General features: G+C 40.3%; 1 non-coding gene across 1 annotated transcript; it reads left to right on the plus strand.

Annotated features, from left to right (window-relative positions):
- Positions 1-21504: 21504 nt before the first annotated feature.
- Positions 21505-21611, plus strand: LOC122235190. The gene has a single exon (XR_006213316.1). It is a non-coding gene; the product is annotated as a U6 spliceosomal RNA (small nuclear RNA).
- The last annotated feature ends 47 nt before the right edge of the window (positions 21612-21658 follow it).

The raw sequence follows: 21658 nt of genomic DNA on the forward strand, positions 1-21658 counted from the left end.
CCATTCATGTTTGAACTCCTGACTGCCAGGACCTCAAAATGTGACTGTGTTTAGAGAATTGGTTCTTAAAGGGGTAATTAAGTTAAAATCGGGTTGTTAGGGTAACCCAAAATGATGACCGTCCTTAAAGAGGGGTTTAGGGTACAGACAGCACACAAAGAGGAAAAGCCTTTTTTTTTTTTAAGTAGACTTCATGCCCAGCGTGGAGCCCAACATGGGGCTTGAACTCACAACCCTGAGATCAACACCTGAGATGAGATAAACAGCAGGAAATTTAATCAACTGAGCCACCCACGTGCCCCAGAAAAGACCATCTGAGGAGATAACCATCTTCAAGCCAAGGAGAGAGGTCTCAGAGAGGTCTCAAGCCTGCTGACATGGTGACCTCAGACTTCCAGCCTCCAGAAGTACGAGAAAATAAATTTCTGTTATTTAAGTCACCCAGGTTGTGGTACTTTGTGATGGCAATACTAATACTAACACTAATATTAGTTTTAATACACCTTCCAAATTAGATTAATTCCTAAAAGTACTTAACAAAGAGCCTCAAATTCAGTAAAATGCTTCATAAATAATATCATTAGTTAACATTTTCTGTTCTCACCTTCCCGAAAAATTGAACCGGGTTCTCAACAGGGAGTGATCGTTGGCAATGTCTGGAGACATCTTGGTTGTCACAAACCGGGGAGAGGAGTGTCACCAGCATCTAGTGGGCAAACACCAGGGATGCTTCTAAACTTTTATGGCCAGGACAGGTCCCACAACAAAATGTCAGTATCACTGAGGTTGAGAAGCCCTGAGCTAAACCAATCCTGACATTCACCTGAGTGCCAGCTCTTCCATCCAGATGAGCCCCACATCCCTGTTTTGGGGGATCCTGCTTTCGTGTGGCATTTCCCTCACATGATCTCGGAGGCCATCTGGTACCCCAAACAGGTAGGCTTGGCCATACCCCCAACCCCCACCATAAAACATGCACAGTGTGACATTACAGAGAGGAACCCAAAGACCAGGCATATTAGCAAGCTTCTACCACGATGCAGCTGCCTGACAAACAATTCCCAATCTGTGAGGCAAAGAAAATACACATTTATTTATTGCTCACAGCTTTGACAGGTGGCTGGGGTAGTTCTGCATCCACCTGTGGATCAAGTTCAGGTCTGCCTCGTGCATCATACCTCATGCCTCATGCCTCATTCTGGAGCCCAAACTGAATGAACCCCCAGGAACTGGGGCATGTCCTTCCCATGGTGGAAGGTCCCAGAGGGGCAAGCGGAAAGAAAGGTGTCTCCTTCGGCTCAGAACTGGTCCACTTACCTCAGCCCACATTCCATTGGCCAAAACTTGCTGCTGGTTCCCTGTTACCTACAGGATAAAGTCCAAAGTCTTAGGCTGTCTTCAATTTTGTATCGAAATCAGATAGACTATAATAGAAAAGCATTTTTCAGATGTTCGGCAGCACAGGAAAGGGCTTCGTTGTCCAGCTCTTTAGCTTTCCTCTGGTTATGCTTGCAGTTTTCGAATGGGTCCATCATACTATTTCACACCAACAGGACTTTGCGGATGCAGTCTTCCCAGCCTCCCACCCAGAATGCCTTTTCCCAATCTGCACTTGGAGAATTCCTCATCTCCATGTCCCAGTTCACGTGTCTCCTTTTCTGCAAAGCTCCCCAGCCCAACCAGAACTAATTTTTTTTCCTTTGGCTATCACCGGACGTAGACTCATCTATCAGGTCACTTCCCACATGTCATTGCCCTTATCTCTGCACACTTAGGGAGCATTCTACAGGCAAAAACAGTGCCTTGTTCATTCTCAGGTCTCTGGGACCTAAGTACTCAATATTTGTTGAATTAATGAGTGAGAAAGCAAACAAATGACTCAGTGAGTGAATGAATGCATGCATGCATGCATGAATGAATGAATGCTGTGTCCCATTTCAAAGTATGTGCACTTATTAATTTACTCAGACAGGGAATCACCTCCCAAAAGCCATTCTCCCCTTCTTCCTTATGATCCAAAACCTAAATTTTAAACTGAGAACATTATCATTCACTTCTCAACCTCCCTTGCAGTGAGGGTGTGCCTATGAAACTAAGTTATAGTCCATGATATATAAGCTGAAATATTGTCTGTGACATCTTGAATGGCTTCTTAACAGGAAAAGGACAGCCTTTTTCCATTCCTCCTTCCTGCTGCCTAGAATTTAGATGTAATGGCAGAGCTTTGGCAGCCATCTTGGACCATAAGAATGGAAGGTACACATGACAGAGCAGAAAAATAGAGGGCATGTGGGTGCCTGACAATTCACGGAGCTGTCTTAGCAGCCCCCCACTACTTACCTCCAAAATTCTTTTACATGAGACAATAAATTCTTATATGTTCTAGCCACTGTAGTTGAGCCTCTTACTAATAAGTAAAATGAATTCAAAAGCACATTCAGAGGTTCCTGAGTTTTCACTGGTTAAACACATTTTTATCTCAGTACAATAGACATTCACTTTCCTATCAGTGGTTCTGGCATTCTCTACACAGTCGTAAAGAACTGTCGCAAAATGAAATCCTCTCATATCCAGCTCAGTCTTTGCATTGCTGCTACCGTTCCCTCTTTCTACTGAAAACTCGGGGCGGGAGAGTGGAGTCAAGTTTTACTACGAACATATTACCAGGAGATTCTTAGGAGTGCAGTTACTAAACTTTCTGGCAACAGGTAGATTCGGTCACCTTTTTTCTGAGCAATGTTAACATTTTACATATGAAACCAAAGTCCTTGAGCATGGCTGTCATCCTCCACTGTTTCTCTAAACACCTCCCTATCTCACATAGAGGACAATCCTTTACAGCCCACACTCTCTGCAGACTTAGCACGCGTGGAGGTCCTTTGTCTGCGGGCCTCTGCCTACTTACTCTATGCCGGTCTCCTCTGGCTGCTCTCCCACTGCAAGGCCTCCCTACTTTCTGCACCAGCCTCGATGCGTCCAGCCCTTTAATCACTGACTCTCACTCCCCTTATCAGCACCTGCCCTGTACTAATCCAGTATCGCTGTGGGAAAATTAGGCTTCCAAATAGAGATAATTTCTTCTGCTGCCTCTTCTCTCCATGGACAATGGACTGATAGATAAAGGTATAAAATAGGGCAGAGGTCACAGAGTTCATCCAGAGCAGTGATTTTCAGAGTATTTCTATTTTAAGCCTGGAAGTCTTTGTTCGTCTGAAATCTTAGGGGGAGCCAAATATGCAAAGCAGATAAAGTTAGAGCCACTTGAAATGGGAGGGTGATTTGAGAGAACCCAGAGACCTATTTGCTTTCCCTCCCCACCCAGCAGTTTTGGGGACCTCTCAGAACCCCTGGTCTCTACATCTCCTTCCTTTTGCCCAAGTGTGCCACCACCAGGTGTTTGCATGGATCATCCTCACTCTCCAGTTGAGTCCCTGAACAAATGTCACCTCTCCTGAGGAGCTTTTCCTGCCACTTATCCAAAGTAGCTCCAACCCCAAGTCACAGCCTCCTCTTTCAGGCTGCATCAGTCTTCTGTTAGCCCTGGTCCTCTAAGAAACAGATGTCAAGATGGAAGAAGGAGTGCAAACTTATCAAAGGGAACGTACGAGAAAGTAAAGAAGGGGTGTGGGATGGGCTGGCAGGCTGCAGTGAAGGGCTGCGCCTGAGAGAAAGAGAGTGGGGAGCCGGGGTAGGCAAGAGAAAGAGATGGTAAGAAGTCTTAGACCACGGTACATTTCTAAGAAAACTTGGGCAAGACCATCAGAGAGTATCCAAGTACAAGTGGAGCCCTACATCTATGTCAGTATTTCTACCATGCTCAGTTATTGGCGGGAAGCGGTCCCAGAGAAGCATGGTCCCCGTCAAACACAGTGATGGATTTCAGAATATAGTGACTGAGGCTGTCTCAGTCACTTACACACCCTGCAGCATGAGATCAGAGAGGCCCATTCGTGTGGCTGCCACAATTTTTCTTCATAGCACTTTCACCATCTGACATTACATTTAGTGTTTGTTTATTGTTGTCCCCCAGCTAAAATGTAAACTCTATGACAATAGGGACATGCCTGGCTTGTTCACCACTGTATCCTCAGCTCCTAGAAAATTTGTGGCAGATAGAATGTGCTCAACAAATATTCATTGGTTGGTTGGATGGATGAATGGATAGATCGGTTGGTTGGGTGGATGGGTGAGTGAATGGATGGATGGAAGTTGGGTGCATGGGTGCACGGGTGGGTGAGTGGATGGATGGATAGATGGATAGATAGATAGATAGATAGATAGATAGATATAATGGGCCACAAAGGAGGTGTTACATGAAGGGAACAGTATAAATATCTCAAAGCTGTGTTGTTGATCAAAGAAAAAACAAAAAAAAAATATCTTTCCATTATGGGTTACCAGGGGAATTGGAAGAACAGAATGATATTGAGGGGGCTTCAAGAATGTTGTTTCCTCGGATAAGAAACAAAATTCAGGGAAGCCATACAGGTGAGGGGAATTCAGCTAAGAGTTTAAGAATACAGGCTAGTTTGTTGGCCATGGGTTGGAATTCATCCGGGCTGAGAGGCTTGTATTTATTTCTCTGAAGATAAAGGGAAGCAAACTGATGGACAGGAAAAAAATGAAAATGTAATCTAACCTCCTCTCCTTAGAAGACACACACCCCACAAACACTCAGACACTGGGCTTCTCTTGTGTGTGATCGTTAATGGCACACGTCCCCCACCACCATAACATTGCTGTTGTATAAGTCACTTTCCTGACTACAGAGGCTCCAAACTCCAAGACTCTGTATCACCTGGGGAGCTAACTCCACTATCTAGATTTCAGTCAAGAAGATCTGAGGAGATCAGGCTTAAGGTGTCAGCATGGATGTGAACATGTGAAAAGTGGACTCTCAGTGAGTCAATACTGAAATCTAAAGTGATTTTCCTCCCTTATTGGTAAAAAACAAAATAGCACACACTCCATAAAAGAATACCTGATCTTAGTTTACGGGGCTTTCCAAAATACATGGGCTTTCTCTGATATGACAAGTTCAACTGATTTGTGTAACAAACCATAAAATTAAATGTATGTACTTAGGGGACTGGGGCTGCCAAATGGATTCTCCAAAGTAACTCTGCCTTTTTGATTCACTGCACCATTTTTAGCTAAAGCTGATATAATGCTCTGAACACTTCAATAAAAATGGAATCTCACAAACCTCCAAGAAGCTAAGGGCAACCTCCAACTTCTAATAACAGAGTTTAGGCAGCCACTAAGGACCAAGAGAAGTCCACAGGGTTTGATGGATTTGAGTTTATGAAAGCAGCTATCATTTTTGTCCCATTGACTCAGGGATGGGGTCAGACAGGGGCCTAAACGACCACAGCAGGAAATGAGAAGCGGTAGCATGAAGGAGGGGGCTGTAAGCACACACCATCCCTTTCCTTCTGCAAGCAATGCACCACACTTTCCTCTGACATGCACACTAGGCTTTGTAGTAACTTTTCATATGGTCCAAATCAACAGTGTGAATAGCACTAGTCACTGAGATGATATAACATTTGTATCAGAGCCTTCGTTCCCATAAATCCCCAGGGGTTACTCATATACGATTCACTGACATATTTCTCACTCCTCAACACTAAAGAGCTATATCCTAAATAGAACAGACAATGCTTGGCACACACTGTTTACTGTAGCTCTTGGTGGAAAAAGTTATGAAAAATAACTACTATTTCGATGAACATTTATTGAGTTCTGACCCTGTGCTAGACATCAGGGATACACAGATGAGTACAGGATCATCCCTCCCCACAAATAACTTATAAAATAGAGGAGACACAAAGGCAACATGATGAACATATATTGAATCATTTAGAATGTACTCACCTGAAAGTAACAGAATATCCCCCAAAATGTGACTTAGGCAACAGGGGGTTCTTTCTGGATCTCACATATCAAAAAGGGTAAGGGAGAAAGTTCCTAATGTGGTTCTGCAGCATTCCTTCAGGATGGGAGGGATTTGTTTCCCTCGTTCTGTGATTCTCTTGACTTTTCCCTCATAGTTGCAAGATGGCTGCTCCAGCTCCAAACATCACTTCTCACAGAACTGCATTCAGTGGCAGAAATGAAAAGGGAGAGTGTTCTCTGCATCACTCTTTTGTTGTCATGGAGGAAAATCATTCCCAAGAATCCCTTAGATTTCCTATCCAATCCTTTTAAGTAAGATTGGATCACATCCCAGACCCTACCTACGAGGCAGGCTGGAAAAGAAAATGTCAGGATTTTTTTAGCCTTTGTAGGGAGAGGCAAATTCTGCCAGCAAGTCAACAGGAGAAGGACCCATTGTGGGTGAGCAACCACCAGGGTCTGTCAGGCACAATGACAAAGAAGTCTAAGTCCAACTATGGGAGCATGGGGACCAGGGCTCCAGGCAAAGGAATGACATGAGCAAAAGCACTGAATCCTGAAGGAGCGAGATGTCAGCACCAACTTAGCAATACTAGAGCATCTAGCAATAGGACAAGAGTCTTAACGAGTGTCAGAGGCTTGGTCACTAAAGCTGCCTGGGTTGCGGGCAGGAGCTTGAACCTGCAATCTAGGCCAGAAATTGCAGATTCCACAGCCAGGGAGGCCAAACCCCACCTCCAGATGTGTTCTCTTTGGCAAGCACACAGCGTCTGCGTTCTGAATACAATGGCTACAGGCAAGGCTCTCACTTTCCCACTGAACCCCTTTCTATTGTCTTCCACCTGGCCTCCTTCCTTCATTTACATTGCTTCCCTGTTCCCTTAAGAATTTTGAGCTTGTCTCCCCTGAGCAGGCTCTGGGGAGCCATCAAAGATCTTGACTAGGGAAATAGTAGTGCCATTTCTGCATCTTATATTAATCCCTCTAAACTCAACAGGGAAGTTGTAGTTACGAGAACCATAGTGGAGACAGGAAGAGAGTAGAAGGTATATTGTTCAGGGTTCTTGGTTGCAAGTGTCAGAAACACAACTCAAACCAGTGTAAATTATTTAAAAGGATATATTAGTTCACACAACTTTTTTTTTTAAGTAAGCTCTACACACAACGTGAGCCTCGAACTCATGACCCTGAGATCAAGAGTCCCATGCTCTACCCACTGAGCCAGCCAGGCGCCCCCCCCCCCATCTTTTTTTCCCCTAAACCAGACAAAATCAAATTTAATAGGTAGGCCAGACAGGGAGTCCACACCAACAAAGAATTCCAAATTCAATGAGGCAATATGAAGTTTATATGAGCTAAGGAAAAAGAGGAGAAAGCTCATTAGCAAGAGAGTCAAGTTTGGAAAAACAAGATTGTTCTGTTATGCAGATGAGTTCCTTGGTAAAGAGGGGGCAATGTTAACGATTCTTTTCCCACTGCAGGCTGTGTTTTCTGATGTAAATTTAGGCAGTAATGGGAGAAGCAGGGCCTTTCCTGCATCTGCTGGGTTTTTATTACTTTTCACTCGAAATAATCTTCATGCCAAAGTGGCACATTTGTGGGCAGCCTGCCCCGGGCCCCTACAGCTCCCCCATCTGGAACTTCTCTGGAAGTTCCACATATTAAAAATTGAGCTAGTAAATTATTCCATCTCATTGAGCAAGTCTTAGAACCATAAGTCTATGATTCAAGAAATCAGGTATTAAACAAGAGGTATTTCTTTAGACACAAAAGAAAAACCTTGGTTAGTGATTAGGTCATAATATAAATCAGTCTTTGAGTCCTGAGGATGACTGGTGGAGATTTCTAGATGTTAAGCCCGAAGCATCTTCAGGCAGTGACAGTCAACAGATTTTCCTGGTTTGTAGTTCAAATGTCTGAAGATCTTTGAATGTCCCACACAGCAACAGGCATGAAGACAGCCTACATGTAAGCTGTTGTGGTCCTTTCTCTGAAGTTTACAACCAAGTCATTCATATTCAGTCTGCAGGCCTTCAGGGAAAAGGGCACTTTTAGTTCTCAAATTAATCCAGCTCAAGGGTGGCAGAAAGATAAGAAATGTTAGTTTGGAGAGTGGTAGTCGGGTTCCAGAAGAAATCAGGATCTGGTCTAATTTGTAACGAACAGTATTAGAATCTAATATTTACTCAGATGTGTTATTAAAACATTTTTCTTTATATAATCACCCTCATTTTTACCAAAGATAGCCATATTAATATGTTTTTGCAAGATAAGTCTAGTTTTTAACAACTTGGTCTAATTATATGCATAAGCACAGCAAGAATAGTGATTGGCCATACGAGTTCCTTTAAATCTGCTTTGCTAGAATTTTTCACAAGGAATTTTTGGATTGAACTTTTAAAAGCCTCTCAAAGCTAGAAGCCAAACCAATACTTGCATCAAATGCTTGCCAGAGTTTGCCTACTATATCTATAGATTTGGATGAATTCCTCTCTCTTCCAGGTCCCCAACATATCCTGAGGCTCCTGCACCTGCCAGGAAATGACCTTCTTTACGTACCTGGTAAGGCTGCTGGAAACTGTAAGTAAGGTATCAAGCCAACATCTCCAAGGGGTTCTACTGGCCCTGTAAAGTCAACATTAGTCCCTTACATCTGTCTGGTCATATCTGAGTCTATACATGTCTCAAATAGCACATTCCAGTAAAAGCCTTGATAATATAACCAATGTTTCCAATGGTTACAAGGAGAACAGATTCTTATTGAACTAATATAATTAAGTATATTGCCATAAAAATATAAGGACACTAAGTGTATATATATATATATATACATATATATATATACACACACACACATATATATATGAATGCTCACTGAGGGACACCTGGGTGGCTCAGTGGGTTAAGCAACTGACCTCAGCTCAGGTGATGAGTTCAAGCCTGTGGGTTCAAGCCCTGCATCAGGCTCTGTGCTGACAGCTCAGAGCCAGGAGCCTGCTTCCAGTTCTGTGTTTCCCTCTCTTTCTGCCCCTCCCCCACTAGTACACTGTCTCTCTTTCAAAATAATAAATAAACCTTTAAAAAATTTACAAAAATACTCACTGAGCTTTTGAATTCTAGAGAATTCAGGTAAAAAGAAGAAAAATGTTTCAATTCTGCTTATAATGGTATAATTTATCAAATTGCTATAGGTCAGTTAAAGAGAAAAGATTTCCTTACATCCACACAAAAAAAGGAAACATTTTAAAAAATCACCAATGTTTTAAAGTCATAACAATTACTATTCTCCTCTTTAGTTTATTCAGTCCCATGTTATTGATTGTTGTTTTGCTTGAATCCAGATTTTTCATTAGTTTCGGAAATTCTTTAAGTCAGTTTTATGATCTTAAGGTTATTAGAAACTGGTACTCAAGAGTTGTTTTTTTTTTCCTCTAAGTCTCACTGAAGATAAAACACATTTGTAATAGTATCCATGTAAACAGGAAAGTAAAGGACAAGACTTAAAATGGCCATGGTTGGGGCATCTGGGTGGCTCAGTTGGTTCAGTGTCTGACTCTTGATTTTGGCTCAGGTCATGGTCTCATGGTTTTATGGGTTCCAGCCCCGCATCAGGCTCTGCACAGCTCTGCACACTGACCGCTTGGAGCCTGCTTGGGATTCTCCCTCTCTTCCTCTCTCTCTCTGCCCCTCCCCAACTCTCACTCTCTATGTCTCTCTCAAAATAAATAAACTTTTAAAAAATGGCCAGGGTTAAAGATTTTTTTTAACTTTTATTTATTTAAGTAATCTTTACACCCAACATGGGGCTCAAACTCATGACCCCAAGATCAAGAGTTACATGCTCTTCCAACAGAGCCAGCTGGTGCCCCAAAGGCTAAAGATTTGATATGAGTTCATTATGATGCAATTGGCAAGGAAATTTAGTTATTTCTATGGCATACAACACTCAAAATAATAATATATCAGGATATTCAATTTATAGTTTTATACAGTTTTTAGAACACTTATTTTAATTACGTATCTACACAAATATAATCTTCACAGAGATTAGTATCACTTATTTGACAATGCTTCCTATTTAATTTAATGTACCAGATATGTCTAATTTTTCATAAAACCTTTGAAATCTTCCAGGAACTCTGGAACAGCTCAGAATGTGCTCAAAAGATTTTATTCTATAGAAAAGGAAAGAAAATTTCCAAATTTATTCTATGAGGCCAGCATTATCCTGATACCAAAACCAGATAAAGACATCACAAAAAAGAGAGAGAGAGAGAGAGAGAGAGAGAGAGAGAACTACAGGCCAGTATTTCTTTTTTTTTTTTTTTAAATGTCTTTTTTTTTTTTTCAACATTTATTTATTTTTGGGACAGAGAGAGACAGAGCATGAACGGGGGAGGGGCAGAGAGAGAGGGAGACACAGAATCGGAAACAGGCTCCAGGCTCTGAGCCATCAGCCCAGAGCCTGATGCGGGGCTCGAACCCACGGACCGCGAGATCGTGACCTCAGGCCAGTATTTCTAATGAACATAGATGTAAAAATTCTCCATAAAATACTAGCAAATCATATCCAATAGTGCATTAAAAAATCATTCACCACAATCAAGTGGGATTTATTCCTGGGTTGCAAGAGTGGTTCCATATTCACAAATTAATCAACATGATACATCACCTTAATAAAAGAAAGGGTAAGAACCATATGATCATTTCAATAGATGCAGAAAAATAATTTGACAAAGCACAACATCCGTTCATGATAAAAACATTCAACAAAGTAGGCTTAGAGAGAATATACCTCAACATCATAAAGGCCATATGTGAAAAACTCACAGTTAACATCATCCTAAATGGGGAAAAACTGAGAGCTTTACTTCTACGGTCAGTAATAAGACAGGGATGTCCACTCTCACCACTTATATTCAACATAGTAGTGAGAGTCCCAGCCTCAGCAATCAGACAACAAAAAGAAGTACAAGCATCCAAATCAGAAAGAAAGAAGTAAAAACTTTTACTATTTGCAAATGACATGATACTATATATAGAAAACCCTAAAGACTCCACCAGAAAACTGCTAGAAATGATCAACTAATTCAGTAAAGTTTCGGGATACAAAATCAATGTACAGAAATCTGTTGCATTTCTATACAGCAATAATGAAACACCAGAAAGAGAAATTAAGAAATCAATCCCATTTACAATTGCACAAAAAACAAGAAGATACATAGGAATAAACCTAACCAAAGAGATGAAAGACCTGTACTCTGAAAACTATAAAACACTGATGAAAGGAATTAAAGAAGACACAAAGAAATGGAAAGACATTCCATGCTCATGGATTGGAAGAAAAATGTTGTCAAAATGTCTACACTACCCAGAATAATCTACACATTTAATGCAATCCCTATCAAAATACCAGCAGCATTTCTCACAGACCCAGAGCAAGCAATCGTAAAATTTGTATGGAAGCACAAAAGACCCTAAGTAGTCAAAGTAATTCTGAAAGACAAAAACAAAGCTGGAGGCATCACAATTCAAGTTCAATTACAAAGCTATAGTGTTCAAAACAGTATGGCACCAGCACATAAATAGACACATAGGTCAATAGAACAGAATAGAAACCAGAAATGAACCCACAATTATATGCTCAATTAATCTCCAACAAAGCAGAAAAGGATATCCAATGGGCAAAAGAATGTCTCTTCAACAAATGGTGCTTGGAAAACTGGACAGCAAGATGCAAAAGAATGAAAGAAAAATTCGAAATGGATTAAAGACCTAAATGTGAGACATGAAACCATAAAAATCCTAGGAGAGAACATAGGCAGTAAGTTTTTAAAAAAAATTTTAAATGTTTACTTTTTTTATTTTGAGAGAGAGAGATTATAGCTGAATAATATTCTATTGTATATATATATATATATATATATATATATATATATATATGACATCTTCTTTATCCATTCATCAATATGTAGACCCTTGGGCTGTTTCCATAATTTGGCTGTTGTAGATAATACTGCTATAAACATCAGGGTGCATGTATCCTTTGAATTAGGATTTTGTATTCTTTTTTAAAATTTTATTTAAGTAAAGTCTATCCCCAATATGGGGCTTGAACTCATGACCCTGAGATCAAAAGTCACAGGCTCTTCTGACTGAGCCAGGCACCCCAGGGTAGTTCTATTTTTAACTTTTTGAGGACAGTACATATTGTTTTCCAGAGTGGCTACATCAGTTTGCACTCCCACCAACAGCATAAGAGGGTTCCCCTTTCTCTACATTCTTGCCAATACCTGTTGTTTCTTGGGTTGTTGACTTTAGCCATTCTGACAAGTGTGAGGTGATATCTCATTGTAGTTTTGATTTGCATTTCGCTGAAGATGAATGATGGTGAACATCTTTTCACGTATCTATTGGCCATCTGCATGTCTTCTGCCCATTTTGTAATTGGATTTTTTTTGCGTATCAAGTTTTTTAAGTTTGCTTTTTTATTATTTATTTGTTTGTTTGTTTGTTTGTTTAATTATTTTTAGTAAGCTCCACACCCAATGTGGGGCTTGAACTCATGATTCCAAGATCAAGAGTCACATACTCTACTCACTGAGGCAACCAGGCACCACCGAGTTTTATAAGTTCTTTTTATATTTTGGATATGAACCCTTTATCGGATACGTCATTTGCAAATATCTTCTCCCATTCCACAGGTTGCCTTTAAGTTTTGTGGATTGTTTCCTTCACTGTGCAGAAGCTTTTTATTTTGATGTAGTCCCGATAGTTATTTTTGATTTTGTGTCCCTTGCTGCAGGAGACATATCCAGAAAGAAGTTGCTATGGTTGATGTCAAAGAAATTACAGCCTGTAGAGGTGCTTGGGTGACTCAGTCAGTTAAGTGGCCTACTCTTGATCTTGGCTCAGGATATGATCTCAAGGTTTGTAGGATTGAGCCCCATGATAGGCTCTGTGCTGACAATGTGGAGCCTGCTTTGGATTCTCTCTCTCCTTCTCTCTCTGCCCCTCCTCTACTCATGTACTCTCTCTCTCTCTCTCTCTCTCAAAAATAAGTAAACATTAAAAAAAATTATTTTTAATTTTTTTAATTAAAAAATATTTTTTTAACATTTTATTTTAGAATTTGATTTTGAGAAGTATGTCCAAAAAATCAAAACTTTTGATTAAATAGGATCACAGATTATTATAAAAGAACATGTAATTATGCATTTCACCAAAGTGACAACAAAAGATATCAAAAACAAACACATAAAGTTACACACTTAGGAACAAGATATAGTTGGGATTTTTTTGTTGTTATTGTTCTGTGTTGTTTTTTAAGTAAATCAAAGTCCTGATTAAACATAGGAAATTATTTTGGCAAATCAGATTCCTTGCTTTTTAGGCAGATAACATTAAAGAAAACAATATTTACAATTTATTATTAAGAACAGATCAATAGTTTTTTTTAAAAAAAAAACTTTATTCTTTTAACAAAGAGAAAACAAAAATTTTAATTTTTGCACCAGTGTATTTTTTATATTAAAATTAATTTACTTACTTAAATGTATTCTAATTTTCACCAGTGTAGACCACACACAGAATTCCCTTTTAAAGATTCCTTTCCCAGAAAACTTCTGCAACTTTCCTGTTTATACTCAGTTTGTCCTAAGCTTTTCTTCTTTAAATAACTAGTCTCATTTCACTTTCTTTTCCCTCAACAAAAACGTATTCCCATTCCACATATTTTTCCCCAAAACACATATCTTACTTGGCCTGTATGCAGAGTTCTCTTATTTCTAGTGGTCTCAACTTCATTTATTAGAATTCGTCACGCTTAGGAACCTTCGTTTCTAGTGTAAACTAAATAGTGAATAATTGTGAATCGTTTCTCATACCAGTATTTTTGGTTAGCAAATTTATGAGTATATTTTATAATTTCTAAAAATATATATTTTCCATAATATAATTTTTTAATAAAGCACAAAGTTTACTAATAGAACTATATTCATCTTTTTTTTATAGAAATCTTTTTTTTTAATTTTTTTTCTTTAACATTTATTTATTTTTGAGACAGGGAGAGACAGAGCATGAACGGGAGAGGGTCTGAGAGAGAGGGAGACACAGAATCGGAAACAGGCTCCAGGCTCTGAGCTGTCAGCCCAGAGCCTGACGCGGGGCTCGAACTCACGGACCGCGAGATCGTGACCTGAGCCGAAGTCGGCCGCCCAACCGACTGAGCCACCCAGGCACCCCTAGAACTATATTCATCTTTAGTTTGTCTGCAATAAGCCAAAAAACAGACAAACCTATGTTTAGTACTTAATATTTCATTATTTTATCTTATTTAGAAATGATCTAGCTATTCACACTCAGCTCATCATTTCACTCAGCAAAATGCCAAAATTTCAGGTTACCACCCAAAAGTTTACCTATAAACATTTTAATCTTATTTACATCTATTTAATCTACTTGTTCTTAACAATTACGTTAAGATTGCCCACAAAATTTCATGCGGCATTAGACAAAGTCAACCATTATCCTAATTTTTTGTGACAAATTTGCAACAGAGACAATAAGAACCCATTTGACCTTTGTTAAACATGGGTAAAATAAAAGCCTTACATGTTAATGCATAACTCTAAAGACAATTTTATTTTAATTAAACCAACAGCCTTAAATTGGCTTTGGTACCAAATACTATCCCAGATTCATGTGAACTTGAAAAGACATTTGGGTTAGTTTGACTTTTGGAATGCCAGATTCTTACAAGGTGTTGCCTTCAAACCAACTAAATAGAGCTCTTATACAAATGAATTTTAGCAATAGCATCCAGAGGTAGAAAAAATATAACACAGATAGATACACATACAGACGAGATGGATGGAAACGCAGATGAGATGCAAATAATCTTCTAGATTTTGTTTTTGCTAATATTTGTGGGAAAGACATTAAAAGCTCAATTTCCAAGTATCTCCCTTTCTCTCTCTCTCTCTCTCTCTCTCTTTTTAATGAAAAATGTTTCACCAAAGTTCCTAATCCTTTTTATTTCAAAGAATTGCTCTTAGGCCCTCTAAAAGATGGGGGCAGAAAATTTACATCACCAAGGCAGAGAGAAAGCATCTACATTTTATCCAAGGTAAAGATTTGGAGCATATCTGTCTAAGAGATGCTATTGTCTGGCACAAAAGCCATTCTAGAAGTTAGTATTTTTTTTAATGTTTATTTATTCTTTGAGAGAGAAAGAGAAAAAGCACGAGCAGGGGAGGGACAGAGAAGGAGACACAGAATCTGAAGCAGGCTCTGGGCTCTGAGCTGTCAGCACAGAGCCCAACGTGGGGCTCAAACTCACGGACTGTGAGATCATGACCTGAGCCAAAGTCGGACGCTTAACCGACTGAACCACCCAGGCACCCCGAGTTAGTATTTTTTTTTAATTCTTTTCCCCTTTTATTTCTTCAGTTTCAGGTAGTTTTCTTTTTAAAGATGTAAGATTTATAGTTTCATGGCACAGAAAGAGTGCAAAACAGTTTTTGGGTTTGTTTGTTTTTTTCTCAGAGTTTCAGGGTAATTGCGATTTAAAGTTCACCTTCCTTTCTCCTAAGTACAGGACAATTTTGTTCCAATCTTGATCTTTTTTACAATATCCACAAACATTTAAGAGGAATAGGCAAGTTTGGGGATTGGTAAATAGGTGGGACTTGACTCGTTTCTGTAGTTCCATTTGGGTCTCATATAGATTTGCAAGACAATGAGTTGTTTTTAATTGCCCAAAGAACTAGATTACAGCCTGAGTATTAAGCGACTGGCCTGTCTTTTTAACAAAACCTGCTTCCCTATATTAGAGAGATTTTTAACTAAAATTGGAATCAAAAGGTTTTTGTCTGTATAAAGCATTTCAGTAAGAGCTTTCTAATTCAACCTTGGCTTCTATTAGTCCGTAACACTGGTCTTTTCACAGATCATTTGTAGGAGGGACAAGGAGAAATGTTGGTCCCCTTTTCCTCTGAAGGGAAAGTAGTGAATAAGTCATTAACCTTTCAAATTCCTCTCTGCATTTTGTAGGACATTTTAAAAGTGGAAGTAAAAGGGCTTATAATTTAAAAAGATATCGCCACTCTCCAGGAGACACAAATTCCTTGGCACCGGGGGGTGGAAGGGTGTCTAGGATGCACCTGCAAAGGGCATCGCATATGAACGCCCAAAGCTGGCAGAGCCCGATTCTCAATCCCTGGAAGGTAGGAGCCAGTCTCAGATACTTTTGTTAAATTTATTTCCTGGCTTTCAGCATTTACATGAGCAACCTGTACACTTTGAACCTAGAGATTAGGGCTGAGTGCTCCCTGTAAATCTCATAGGGCAGATGAGGCCCTGTAGGCAAATGAGGCCAGATTTTAAGGGAAATTTACATTGGATATGGACATTTATTTCTGAGTCTTAAGCCTAATTTCTGTCATTTTATCTCGTCAAGGGAGTCCCCAACGCTAGCCATTATACTACTAAGAAAACTGAAAGCTTTCTAGAAAGAATATTTTCTTTTAAATATAGCCAATTTAAAGGATCCATCATCTGGCCATTGGCAAGTAGGATCTAACAGCAACTCAAACTAATAAGGCTTAAAGCGTTTACCAAAGATGCAAGATGCATCCGAAGAGGGCATAGGTGATACAGTTCCACAATCCAAAAGTTCATTCCCAAAATTAGCCTAAGAGAGCAAATATCTTCATTGCACAGATGGTAAGAATGATGTGGTGAAAATGGTGTCTCAGGTCTCACAAAATTGTGAGATGCCTCTGGTCACAGACTTGCTAACCTGTAACACCAGGTAGGCAATACTGGAATGGGACTTTCCAGCACTAACAAGCAACAAAAGTTTAGACAACAAAGGTTCCTATGGGCTGGAACCTCTCATGACAAACACCCCTGAGAGCTGGCACAGTTGGACAGAAAGAGAGAGAGAGAGAGAGAGTCAGAGTTGGTTCCCTAGTCTGTTTGGCCACCAAAGTGCACCCCAGTAAGTACACCCTACAATGGTGGAAAACGAAGAGAATATTCTCATTGGTCACAAAGCCAAGCTCTGAGGATATAGAATGAGACAAAAGGAAAATATATGCATATCAACAGTCTTGGTCAAGCCTGAGTCTCTTGGAACCATGCTACTACCTAAAAGGGATGTGCCAGGGGGTTGGAGACTGTGTGATGTTTTACAGCGTACCTTGATGCATGGAAGTTTTCTTATTTTTCTTTTTTTTTTAATGATATTTTGGGATTTTTAAAATAAGTTTTAAATATTTTTTTTAATTTTAAACACAATCTAACCCCCAACATGGGGCTCAAATTCATGACCCTAAGATCAAGAGTTGCATGCTCTAGTGAATGAGCCAGTCATGTGCCCCCACAGAAGTTTTCTTGAGGTTGGTAGGTGACCTAGTGTCAACCTAATCCATTCCACGACCAATTTATCCTATGACGGGAGTCTTCTTGAAGTGGTGAGCACTCTAACAGCTTTTAAGTGCTTGACCTGTGCCCACCAATTTTGCAGCTTTGGCTTCCAGGATGGCCCTTTGCAGTAACCTTTACCTCATGTGCACATCACATGACACAGACAAAAAAATACAAAGACCATATCTGGGAGGAAATGGATCAGTAACCAAAAAGTACTCTACCAAATTTAGCCAAAGAGTCACTAGGCCCAAGGAACTAGTTCCACAAATATTTTCTATTGCTAACCTAAATTTTGAAAGAGAGAAAAGGACTCTCACCATTCTTGCTCCTTTGGATTCTGCAGATGGAGATTCTTGAAAGCTAACATGGTGATATGGTACGAAATCTCACCTTCTGCCAGCTACTTGTCAGATGTCCCAAGGATCTCCAGCAGAGTCCAGGGTAAGTGGTGTCCAGCAAGTTAACATCATCCTGCCAACTCCACCGACTGTCTGGGAGGCAGAACTTCCTCTGTCCTATGGTCCTTCTAGCTAGACTTAGAATCAGGTTGACATGATACAGATTAACAGGCAGAAATCAGGGTTTGACTGGTTCAGTCAGTAAAGCATGCAACTCTTGATCTTAGAGTTATGAGTTCAAACCCCACACTGGGTGTGGAGCTTACTTAGATTAAAAAAAAAAAAAGAAGAAAGAAAAGGAAAAAATCAAATTTAATAGGCATTCGTACAGGGAATCCACACAGACATGAAATTACCAGCTCATACAACTTTAGAGTCAGGATTAATTTAAGCCTCAGATATGGCTAGATCCAGGGGTACCATGATAACAACATGTCTCTCCACTCTGCTTTTCCATGTTCTGACTTTATTCTCAAGCAGGCTCTCCTCCTAGAGAAGGTAGTCTCTCACAACTCCAGACTAATGTGATACTTAAAGCCAACTGTCTCCAAAAAGAACTTGCTTTCTCCATAATTCTAAAATTCCCAGGAAAGTCTTTAAATGTATCAGATGCTGGCAGGACTCCCTATCTCCTTCATTTTCACGGAGGCTGAAGAAATAGGAAGTTTGTCCAGCATCTGATATATTTATTCTTTCCTGCATTCATTTATTCATTCAACAAATGTTATGAAGCCACTACCTGGCCAGGCACCAGTCTAGGTTCCAGTGATCCAGCAGTGAACAAAACTGACAGACAAAATCATGGGTATTAGATGCCCCTGATACATGAGTTTGGGCTCTCCTAGGGAATCTGAGCTATGCACTTGACTCCCAGCTCCTTCTGGGCCCTCAGGCAGGTGTTCCTGGACACTGGGCCCCATCTCTGGAAGTTGAGAGGTTAGTCCCCTAAACCTCATAGCTGGCAAATCACTTACCCGTTAGCTGAGCAAAGAGAGAGATAATTTCTGTATTATCCCTTCACAAGCTTTTTTCTCTTCCTTGTAGAACCCAGAGGAGGTCAGGGAAAAATAAAATTTCCCCCATCCTCAGCTGCCAGTAGTATTCCCAAAATAAGATAAACTTCTCCAGGGGACTCACCTAAAAAACAGTCCAGACTTCTGTGCCCCTGAGAAAAACAATAATGAGTAGCTATTATTCTGGGCTACAGGTGGAGATTAAAGATGGACATTCAGCTTAACAGGGGCCAAGAGTGGGCGGAGAATATGAACTTCAGAGTTCCAATCCTGGTATTCCCACTTAGCAGCTTTGACACCTTGAGCAAGTTACCCTTCCTGAGGAGAAGCCCACCCATTTGCAAGTGGCAGTAACAATAATGATGGCACCTATATCCAAGAGCTGTGCGCAGGAGATGCAGTCATTCACTCAAGTGACCACAGGGGCTGAGGGCCGGGTGTGGTGCACTGTCACATCAAAGTTGGGGGCTGCAGCCAAAACGGAAAGACAACGAATGTCACAAAAGCAAACATCCAACGCTGTGAAACAGTATTTACCTAATAGCTCACCCTCCTTCCAAACAGCTCAGCCTGGACAGGAGAAGCAGGAAGAATAAGATTTCTTTGTCTGCTTCAGACACCGAGGCTGGTACAATGTGTACTTAATTCTTCATTCTGGGGCCAATTGGCTTATGTCATATATTTAAAGAAAATCTATCTTTCTCTTAAAAACATAACTTGGTGCAAACGTTAGGTCAAAATTTCAGCTAAAGATTGGTTTCCTGCAAAATGTCAAGTAAAGTGTCCTACCATTTATGACAGGACAGCTGTTGCCTCTTTTTCCAAGAAGGAATTAAAGGATCTTATTACCCTAAATGAAAATGACTAAAGCATGATTATTTTCCTTTTAATCTTTTTTCCCCCAGTGGAAATTTACATAAGATGGAGTTGTAATCCGTTCCTTTCATGCCAGCAGTGTGTCAGAAAATCTCTACTCTTGTAGTCCCCGTGGCAGCAACCCTTCACCTGAGCTGAGGCTGCGTTTTGCCTCATGGAGTAGAGCTGGCTTTTATCTGGTGAATGCAATCAATGTAGACAAGTGCATTGGATGACTCAAACTGGAGATTATTTCGGGTTTTGAATTCCGTGTGTATTTTGGCCCTCTTCTTTGGCTAAATCCACTGAATGAATTCAAGTCTGTTTGTTACTTGATGTTGTGGTGAAATGGCCTGAGAACCCTCCTGACCTTAGGAATGCTGGCTTTCATCACTCCATACTGGTGATGGTGCATTTTCCAGTTTTCTAAGAAGGGATGATTCTCCAGACTCACTTCCTGGATCAGTGAGGACATGCCCTTTGAACCATTCTCTCAGTGGTGGACCACTCTTTCACAGCTCATCTTTTTGCGATGTTCTGAAAAACACTGATTTGTGGCCACTGAATAGAGTTAACCCCTGGGGGGCGGGGGCATGGGGGGGTGGAGGGTCAGCCATTTTAAAGCTGAATGAGCACACCTAAATGGGAATGAGACCCATGATCTGCCCTCAGGAGCAGCAACCAATGGAGTGACCGTGTCCAGCACTCTCGAGTAGAGGCCAGGCTTTTCTAAATGGGAATTTAAAACCTCCACTCGTTTTGTGCTGCGAAGGACCCTGTTTAGAGGATGAACAAATAAACTACAGCGTAGGAGAAAATATTTGCAAGTCACATATCTGATGAATGCCTTGTATGAAAACTATATAAAGGCCTCTCAAAACTCAACACTATAAAAGCAAAGAATCAAATAAGAAAATGGCCCAAACACACGAACAAATATTTCAAAAGAGAGGAGTTACAGATGGCAAGTAAGCACAAGAAAAGCTATTGAACATCAGTAGCCATTAAGAAAACGCAAATTAAAACCACAATTATATATCCCTACACACCTATTCAAATAGCTAAAATAAAAAAAATAGTGATAGTATCAAAAGCTGGTGAGAACCCAGAAAAACTGGATCTCTGGGGCATCGCTAATGGCAACGTAAAATGGTACAAGCACTATGGGAAACAGTTTGGCAGTTTCTTATAAAACCAAACATGCGCTTACCATATAACCCAGTAATCACACTCCTTGGGCATGTATCCCAGAGAAACGAAAACTTATATTCATGCAGAAACATGTACACAAATGTTCATAGCAGCTTTATTTAAACTAGCAAAATACTGAAAACAATTGCAATGTTCTTTTCTGGGTGAGTGGTAGAGCAAACTCTGAGATATGCATAAGGAGGGAATACGGCTCAACAAGAAAAATGAAGTATTGGAATGTGCAGCAACCTGAATGATCCTCGAGGGCATTATGCTTAATGAAATAAGTCAGTCTGTAAAAGTTGCATACCTTTTGAAGTATGACTCTACTTCTGTAACATTATAAAAAAATGACCCAAACCCCCCACATGGAAATGGAGAGTAGATTGATGGTTGCCAAGGGAGGGAAAGGATAGGAAAGTGGGAATACAAGAGGTAGCATGAAGGAGTTCTCCCATGGTGACAAAGCGGCTCTGTGTCTTGATTGTGATGGTAGTTATATGAATCTATTCACGAAATACAATTACATAGACACGGACACACACAAATGAATGCAGTCTTCAAAAATGATAAAAACAAGGGCACCTGGGTGGCTAGGTCGGTTAAGTGTCTGACTCTTGATCTCAGCCTAGGTCTTGATCTCAGGGTTGTGAGTTCAAGCCCCATGGTGGGCTCCACCCTGGGCATGAAGCCTAGTTTAAAAAAAATTATAAAATGTGCTCGCTTCGGCCGCACATATACTAAAATTGGAACGATACAGAGAAGATTAGCATGGCCCCTGTGCAAGGATGACACGCAAATTCGTGAAGCGTTCCATATGTTTTAGTACGCGAGGGGTGTAAAGCGTATCGAGGAGGGTTAATAAAATTT

The sequence above is a fragment of the Panthera tigris genome, chromosome F2 (assembly GCF_018350195.1).
Source record: "Panthera tigris isolate Pti1 chromosome F2, P.tigris_Pti1_mat1.1, whole genome shotgun sequence".
Classification (NCBI taxonomy): Eukaryota; Metazoa; Chordata; class Mammalia; order Carnivora; family Felidae; genus Panthera; species Panthera tigris.